The sequence below is a fragment of the Chiloscyllium plagiosum genome, chromosome 5 (genome assembly GCF_004010195.1).
Source record: "Chiloscyllium plagiosum isolate BGI_BamShark_2017 chromosome 5, ASM401019v2, whole genome shotgun sequence".
NCBI classification, from domain to species: Eukaryota; Metazoa; Chordata; class Chondrichthyes; order Orectolobiformes; family Hemiscylliidae; genus Chiloscyllium; species Chiloscyllium plagiosum.
Genome location: NC_057714.1, coordinates 124,002,094 through 124,010,027, shown reverse-complemented (window position 1 = coordinate 124,010,027; position 7,934 = coordinate 124,002,094). Strand labels below are relative to the sequence as shown.

The 7,934-nt window shown below is 44.3% G+C and overlaps 1 long non-coding RNA gene across 1 annotated transcript in view; it reads left to right on the top strand.

Annotated features, from left to right (window-relative positions):
- The window catches only part of LOC122550377, a 76,379-nt gene that overhangs the window by 55,174 nt on the left and 13,271 nt on the right, over positions 1-7,934 (top strand). Inside the window, exon 3 of the long non-coding RNA XR_006311832.1 lies at positions 998-1,190. This is a non-coding gene — a long non-coding RNA (uncharacterized LOC122550377). The remainder of the gene's footprint in view (positions 1-997; positions 1,191-7,934) is intronic.

The window sequence follows — 7,934 nt, the reverse complement described above, 5'->3', positions numbered from 1 at the left end:
GGGTACATCTGATCAGGTCCTGGGGATTTATCCGCCTTTAATCGTTTCAATGCATCCAGCACTTCCTCCTCTGTAATCTGGTCATTTTGCAAGATGTCACCATCTATTTCCCTACAGTCTATATCTTCCATATCCTTTTCCACAGTAAATACTGATGCAAAATATTCATTTAGTATCTCCCCCATTTTCTGTGGCTCCACACAAAGGCTGCCTTGCTGATCTTTGAGGGGCCCTATTCTCTCCCTAGTTACCCTTTTGTCCTTAATGTATTTGTAAAAACCCTTTGGATTCTCCGTAATTCTATTTGCCAACACTATCTCAGGTCCTCTTTTTGCCCTCCTGATTTCCCTCTTAAGTATACTCCTACTGCCTTTATACTCTTCTAAAGATTCACTCGATCTGTCCTGTCTGTACCTGACATATGCTTCCTTCTTTTTCTTAACCAAACCCTCAATTTCTTTGGTCATCCAGCATTCCCTATACCTACCAGCCTGCCCTTTCACCCTGACCCTGGGCGACACGGTGGCACAGCAGTTAGCAATGCTGCCTCACAGCACCAGAGACCCGGGTTCAATTCCCGACTCAGGCGACCGACTGTGTGGAGTTTCCCCGTGTCTGCGTGGGTTTCCTCCGGGTGCTCCAGTTTCCTCCCACAGTCCAAAGATGTGCAGGGTCAGGTGAATTGGCCGTGCTAGATTGCCCGTAGTGTTAGGTAAGGGGTACATGTAGGGGTATGGGTGGGTTTCACTTTGGCGGGTCGGTGTGGACTTGTTGGGCCGAAGGGCCTGTTTCCACACTGTAATGTAATCTAATCTAATCTATACTTTCTCTGGATTCTCATTACCTCATTTCTGAAGGCTTCCCCTTTTCCAGCCGTCCCTTTACCTGCAAACATCTGCTCTCTATCAGCTTTTGAACGTTTTTGCCTCATACCATCAAAATTAGCCTTCCCAGTGTACATGAAGCTCAAAGTATTTTATTGTTCTCTTCCCTACAGAGATGTAAAGTGTGGGAAGATTCAGTGCAAGGGTGGAAATTCCTCTCCAGTTCAAGGAGGGAATGTACATTTCTCCACCACCAAATTTGAGATTGACAACGTGCAGATAAAATGCAGGGGGACATTTTCGAATTTACCTGATTCCATTTCTCCAGACCTAGTTCGACGAGGTACAAAGTGTGGAGACAAGAAGGTGAGTTATTGACAGTCACTAGGAAGTAATGTTAAATTAAAATTCTGAGGAAGAGGCATATCAGACTCAAAGCTTTAGTTTTGTTTCTCTCTGTACAGATTTTGCCAGACCCACTGAGTTTCTCCAGCATTCTCTGCATTTCCTTTGAATTTATATTAAATCCATCTCCAGTGCAAGTCCTCTCCTCATGTTATGCACCAACTCTCTTTATCTTCTCCCTATCATTGCCATTTCTCATTTCCTGAAGCCCACATAGATAACATCCACTGCACTGCCTTGATCTATCATCGTCATTACATTCATCCAACAATTTCAGCATCTTCATCAAACTGCTGTCTCCATTAATAAACAAGCAACATGTACTGATGACATTTCAGGTCAAAAATGCAGCTGAGATCTGGACACAAGCAGATCAGGGAAAAATGTAAAAAACACCAGGATTGTTGTGGCGAGTGGGTTTAACTTCCTCAATATTGACTGGGTCTCCCCTTGTCAAGATTAGTACGGTGCAGGCAGCATCCGAGGAGCAGGAAAATCGACGTTTCAGGCAAAAGCACTGCATCATTCCTGATTTTCCTACTCCTCAGATGCTGCCTGGCCTGCTGTGCTTTTCCAGCACCACTCTAACCTAGATTCTAATCTCAAGCATCTGCAGTCCCCACTTCAGCCTGGGTCTCCCTTTGTACCAGAGGCTGAGATGGGGCAGACTTTGTTCAGAGTATCCAGGAGGGTTTAGAATCTTGAACATCAAACACTGCAGCACATGCACTGGTCCTTCGGCCCATGATTATGTGCAAAACATTGTTCCAAATTAAACTAATCCCTTCTGCTTGCTCTGTCTGCTACCTGTTATGGCACCTGTACCATTCAAGATTGGAGATGGTTACAGAGAGTGGTGAACTTGGCCCAGACAATCACAAAGGCCAACCCCCTCATCTATAGAATCCATCTACCAGGCCCACTGTCAAGGAAAGGCCACCAGCATTCTCAAAGACACATCCCACCCTGGCAATGTTTTTCTACAACCTCTACCATCAGGGAGAAGGTACAGAAACCTGAACACACGCACCAGCCGGTTTCGTAACAGTTTGTTAGAATACTGAATGGACTGACAAAGTCTTAACATTCGCCTGTACCTGTGTTTTTGTTATTGTTGCTGTTTACTTATTATTTACTTATCTAGGCTATTTCACTCTGTGATCTGCCTGTATTGCTCACAAGACAAAGCTTTTCACTGTGTCTCGGTACACGTGACAATAAATTCAACTCAATTCACTTCAACTAGTCCATAGCCCTCCATTCCTTACATATTCATGTGCTTATCTAAAAACCCCTTCTACACCCTTATCGTATCTGCTCCCATCCCCACCCCTAGCAACACCTTCCTGACTCCTACCATGGAGAAAACTTGCCCCTCCCTCTGCTTTGAACTCCCCTCTCTCACCTTAAATGCATGCCCCCTAATATTAGATATTTCAACTTTGGGAAAAAGATTCTGACTATTCACCCTATCTGTACATTTTATAATTTCTATCAATTCTCTTCTCAGCCTCCACAGCTCCAGAGCAAACAATATGACTTTTTCTAGCCATTCTTTATAGCTCATGCCCATTAGTCCAGGTAGCATGACCAGAACTGAACACAATACTCTAAGTGTGGCCTAACCAAAGTCTTATAAAGCTGTAACATGACATCCTGACTCTTGTACTCAACTCCCCGACAAGACGCATTCCATCCACCTTCTTTACCATCCTGTCTGCTTGCATGGCCACTTTCAGGGAGCTATGGACTTGAATGCCAAGATCCCTCTGTGCATCAATGCTGTTCAGGATCCTGTAACACGGCATGAGGGTAACAGTCGAAAAGTGTGGTGCTGGAAAAGCACAGCCAGTCAAGCAGCATCTGAGGAGCAGGAGAGTCAACATTTTGAGCATAAGCCCTTCATCAGGAATGTCGTACTGACTCTTGTACTCAGTTCCCCCGACCAATAAATGCAAGCATGCAGTACACCTTCTTTATCACCCTATCTACTTGTGTGGCCAATTTCAAGATGCTATGGACTTAAACCCCAAGATCCCTCTGTACATCAATTCAGTTCAGGGTCCTGCCTTTAACTGTACACTTTTCCTTAACACTTGATCTCTCAGTGTGCAGCATCTCACACTTAACCGGATGAAAGTCCACCTGCCATTTCTCCGCCCATATCTACAAGATCTTTATCCAGCTGGATCCTTTGACAACCTTGTCAAGAGGCTTAAGTTCGGATAAGACATGGAGGCTCAGTTAGGGCGATTGAGAGTTACAGGTTAGTCAGGAAAGACCAAAAGAGAGAGCTAAGATGAGCCAGAAGGGAACATGAGAAGTTGGCAGATGGGATCAAGGAAAACCCTCAAGCTTTCTATAGGTATATCAGGAATAAAGAATGACTAGATTAAGATTAAGGCCAATCAAGGACAGTACTGGGAAGTTGTGCGAGGACTCCGGGGAGATAGAAGAAGCACTAAATGAATATTTTTTGTCAGTATTCACACTAGAAAAAGACAATGTGGTCAAGGAGAATACTGAGATACAGGGTACAGACTATACAGGATTAGGGTTCACAAGGGGGAGGTGTTAGCAATTCTGGAGAATATGAAATTAGATAAGTCCCCTGAGCCGGATGGGATTTATTTTAGGATTCTCTGGGAAGCCAAGGAGGAGATTGCAGAGGCTTTGGCTTTGATCTTTATGTCGTCATTGTCCACAGGAATAGTGCCGGAAGACTGGAGGATAGCAAATGTTGTCTCCTTGTTCATGAAGGGGAGTAGAGACAACCCCGGTAATTATAGACCAGTGAGCCTTACTTCAGTTGTTGGTAAAGTGTAAGAAAAGGTTGTAAGAGATTGGGTTTATAATCATCTCGAAAGGAATAAGTTGATTAGGGATAGTCAACACGGTCCTGTGAAGGGTAGGTCGTGCCTCACAAACCTTATTGAGTTCTTTGAGATGGTGACCAAACAGGTGGATGAGGGTAAAGTGGTTGATGTGGTGTGTATGGATTTCAGTAAGGGGTTTGATAAGATTCCCCATGGTGGACTGTTGCACAAAATACAGAGGCATGGGATTGAAGGTGATTTAGTGGTTTGGATCAGACATTGACGAGCTGAAAGAAGACAGAGGGTGGTGGTTGATGGGAAATGTTCATCCTGGAGTTCAGTTACTAGTGGGGTACCGCAAGGATCTGTTTTGGGGCTATTGCTGTTCGTCATTTTTATAAATGACCTGGATGAGGGCGTAAAAGGGTGGGTTAGTAAATTTGTGGATGACACTAAGGTCAGTGGAGTTGTGGATAGTGTGGAAGGATGTTGCAGGTTACAGAGGGATGTAGATAAGCTACAGAGCTGGGCTGAGAGGTGGCAAGTGGAGTTTAATGTGGAAAAGTGTGAGGTGATTCACTTTGGAAGGAGTAACAGGAATGCAGAATACTGAGCTAATGGTAAGATTCTTGGTAGTGTAGATGAGCAGAGAGATCTCAGTGTCCATGTACATAGGTCCCAGAAAGTTACCACTCTTGTTGAGAAGGCATTCGATGTGTTGGCGTTTATTGGGAGAGGGATTGGGTTTTGGAACCAGGAGGTCATGCTGCAGCTGTACAAAACTCTGGTGCGGCCGCACTTGGAGTATTGTGTACAGTTCTGGTCACAATATTTTAAGAAGGATGTGGACACTTTGGAAAGGGTGCAGAGGAGATTTACCAGGATGTTGCCTGGTATTGAGGGAAGGTCTTATGAGGAAAAGCTGAGGGCCTTGTAGCTGTTTTTGTTCGAGAGAGGAAGGTTAAGAGGTGACATAATTGAGACGTATCAGATAATCAGAGGGTTAGATAGGGTGGACAGGGAGAGCCTTTTTCCTCAGATGGTGATGGCTAGCGTGATTGGACATAGCTTTAAATCGAGGGGTGATAGATATAGGACAGACATCAGAGGTAGTTTCTTTACTCAGAGAGTAGTATGAGCGTGGAACAACCTGCTTCCAACAGTAGTAGACTCACCAACTTTAAGGGTATTTAAAAGGTCATTGGATCAGCATATGGATAAAAATGAAATGGTATAGGATAGATGGGCTTCAGATTGGTTCCACAGGTTGGCACAACATCGAGGGCCGAAGCACCTGTACCGTGCTGTGATGTTCTTTGTTCTAACCTTCTACACAATCCACAACTCCACTGAGTTTTGTATTGTCTGCAAACTTACTAACCCAGTCATCTAGATTTCCATCCAAGTCATTTTCTATATCACTAACAGCAGAGGTCCCAGCACGGATTCATGCGGAACACCACTAGTCATAAACAACCTTCCACCACTGCTGTTTGCCTTCTTTGGGCAAGCCAATTCTGAACCAACGTGGCCACGTCACCGTGGATCCCATGCATCTTCATCTCCTGGATGAGTTACCATGAGGAACCTTCTGGAAAGCCTTATTAAAATTCATTGCTCTACGCTCATCAAACACTTTGTCACCTCCTCGAAAAATTCAATCAAGTCAGTAAGATATGGCCTTCCCTGCACAATTAGGCCATGTTTTTCCAAATCTGCATCAATCCTATTGCTAAGAATTCTTTCCAATAGCTTCTCAACCTCTGGATGTGTGACTCACTAATCTATAGTTTCCTGCATATGCCTATTTCCCTTCTTGAACAGAGGAACAACATTAGCTACATACCAGTCCTCTTGGATCTCTCCAGTGCCTAGCGAGGTTTGAAGTATATTGGTCAAGGCCTCAGCCATCTCCTCCCTTCCCTCTCCCAATAACCTGGGCTAGATACCCTTGGACCCTGGGGACTTGTCTATCTTCATGTTCTTGAAGAGACTCAACACCACTTCTTTCTTGATTTAAAAATACCTCCTGAGCATATTAGCATGCTCCACCAAAATCTTACCATCCTCCATATCAAAACAAAGCACTCGGTTTGGATCTAGCCCCATCCTCTGCCCCTAAACATATCTTCCCTCCTTTATCCTTGAGTGGTCCTACCTTCTCCCTAGTATGTAATGTACGTATAGAATCCTTTGGGACTCTCTTTAACCCTCCTTGCTCAGGTAACTTCATGACCCCTCTTGCTCTTCTAATTTCCTGCCGGAGTTCTTTCCTTTTTCTTCATATTCCTCGCAGGCAGCGTCCAATTTTAGCTTCCTAAATCTTCCTAAATCCTAAATGTGCTTCTTTCTCTTTTTTGATTAAACTCACAAACTCCCTCATTATCCGAGGGTCTCTTACCTTGCTATCCTTGTCCTTCTTCCCTACTGGAATATGATCAACTCGTTTAGTAGGTGACAATGGCCTCATGGTATTATCACTGCACTGACAATCCAGAGACTCAAGTAATGTTCTGGGGACCTGAGTTTGAATTTGCCATAGCAGAGGGTGGAATTTGAGTTCAGTTAAAAATAAAATCTGGAATTACGAGTCTAATGATGACCATGAGTTCATTGTCGATTGTTAGAGAACACCATCTGGTTTACTAATACCCTTAAATGAAGGCACTGGAGAGGTCCTGGAGGACTTGTGCAAGTAGCTAATGTTGTACCTCTGTTCAAGAAGGGAAATAGGGACAATCCAGAAAGCTACAAACCAGTGAGTCTCACATCATAGTTGGGAAGCTATTGGGAATAATTCTTAGCGATAAGATTTATGTGTTCAAGGCCATCGCTCCCTGAACGTGACCACGCACATAGTTAGGGTGGTAAAGAGGGTGTGTGGTATGCTTGGCTTTATTAGTCAGGGAATTGAGTCCAAGAGTTAGGATGTCATGTTGTAGCTTTGTAAGATTTTGGTTAGGCCACACTTTAGAGTATTGTATCCAATTCTGGTCGCCTCATTACAGGAGGATGTGGAGGCTTTGGAGAGGGTGCAGAACAGGTTTCCTAGGATGCTGCCTGGATGAGAGGGTATGGGCTATAAGGAAAGGCTAGAAAAACTTGGGTTGTTTTCTGTGTAGAGGCGGAGGCTGAGGGGAGACATGATACAAGTCTATACAGTTATGAGATATGTAGATAGAGTTGATAGTCAGACTCTCTCCCAGAGTTGAAATGTCTAATGCTAGGAGGTATGCATTTAAGATGAGAGGGGGAATTTCAAAGGACATGTAAGGAGAGAATGGTAGGAGAGTGGAACACACTGCCTCTGAATGTAGTGGAGGCTGATGCAACAGAGAGACTTTTAGATAAACATGTGAATATGCCAGGAATGGAGGCATATGGACCAAGGGCAGGCTGAAGGATTTAGTTTAATTTGGCGTCATGTTTGGCCCAGCATTATGGGCCGAAGGGCTCGTTTCTGTTCTTTACTTTTGAGATAAAGTTCCATCTTACCTGGTCTGGCTCCACAGCAATGGGGTTAACTCCTAACGTCGGTCTGGGAAATTAGCAATAGAAAATAAATGTTGGCCGAGCCAGTGATAGAACATAGAAAGGTATAGCACAAAACAGGCCCTCTGGCCCACGAAGTTGTACCAAGCTTTAATCCTAATTTAACACATAGTAACTTAACCTACGCCCCCCTCAACTCACTGCTGTCCATGTGCATGTCCAGCAGTCGCTTAAATGTCCCCAATGACTCTGCTTCCACCACCACAGCTGGCAACGCATTCCATGCATTCACAACTCTCTGTGTAAAGAACCTATGCCTTTATACCTTCCTCCTAATATCTTAAAACTATGACTTCTCGTACCAGTCACTCCTGCCCTGGGGAAAAGTCTCTGGCTA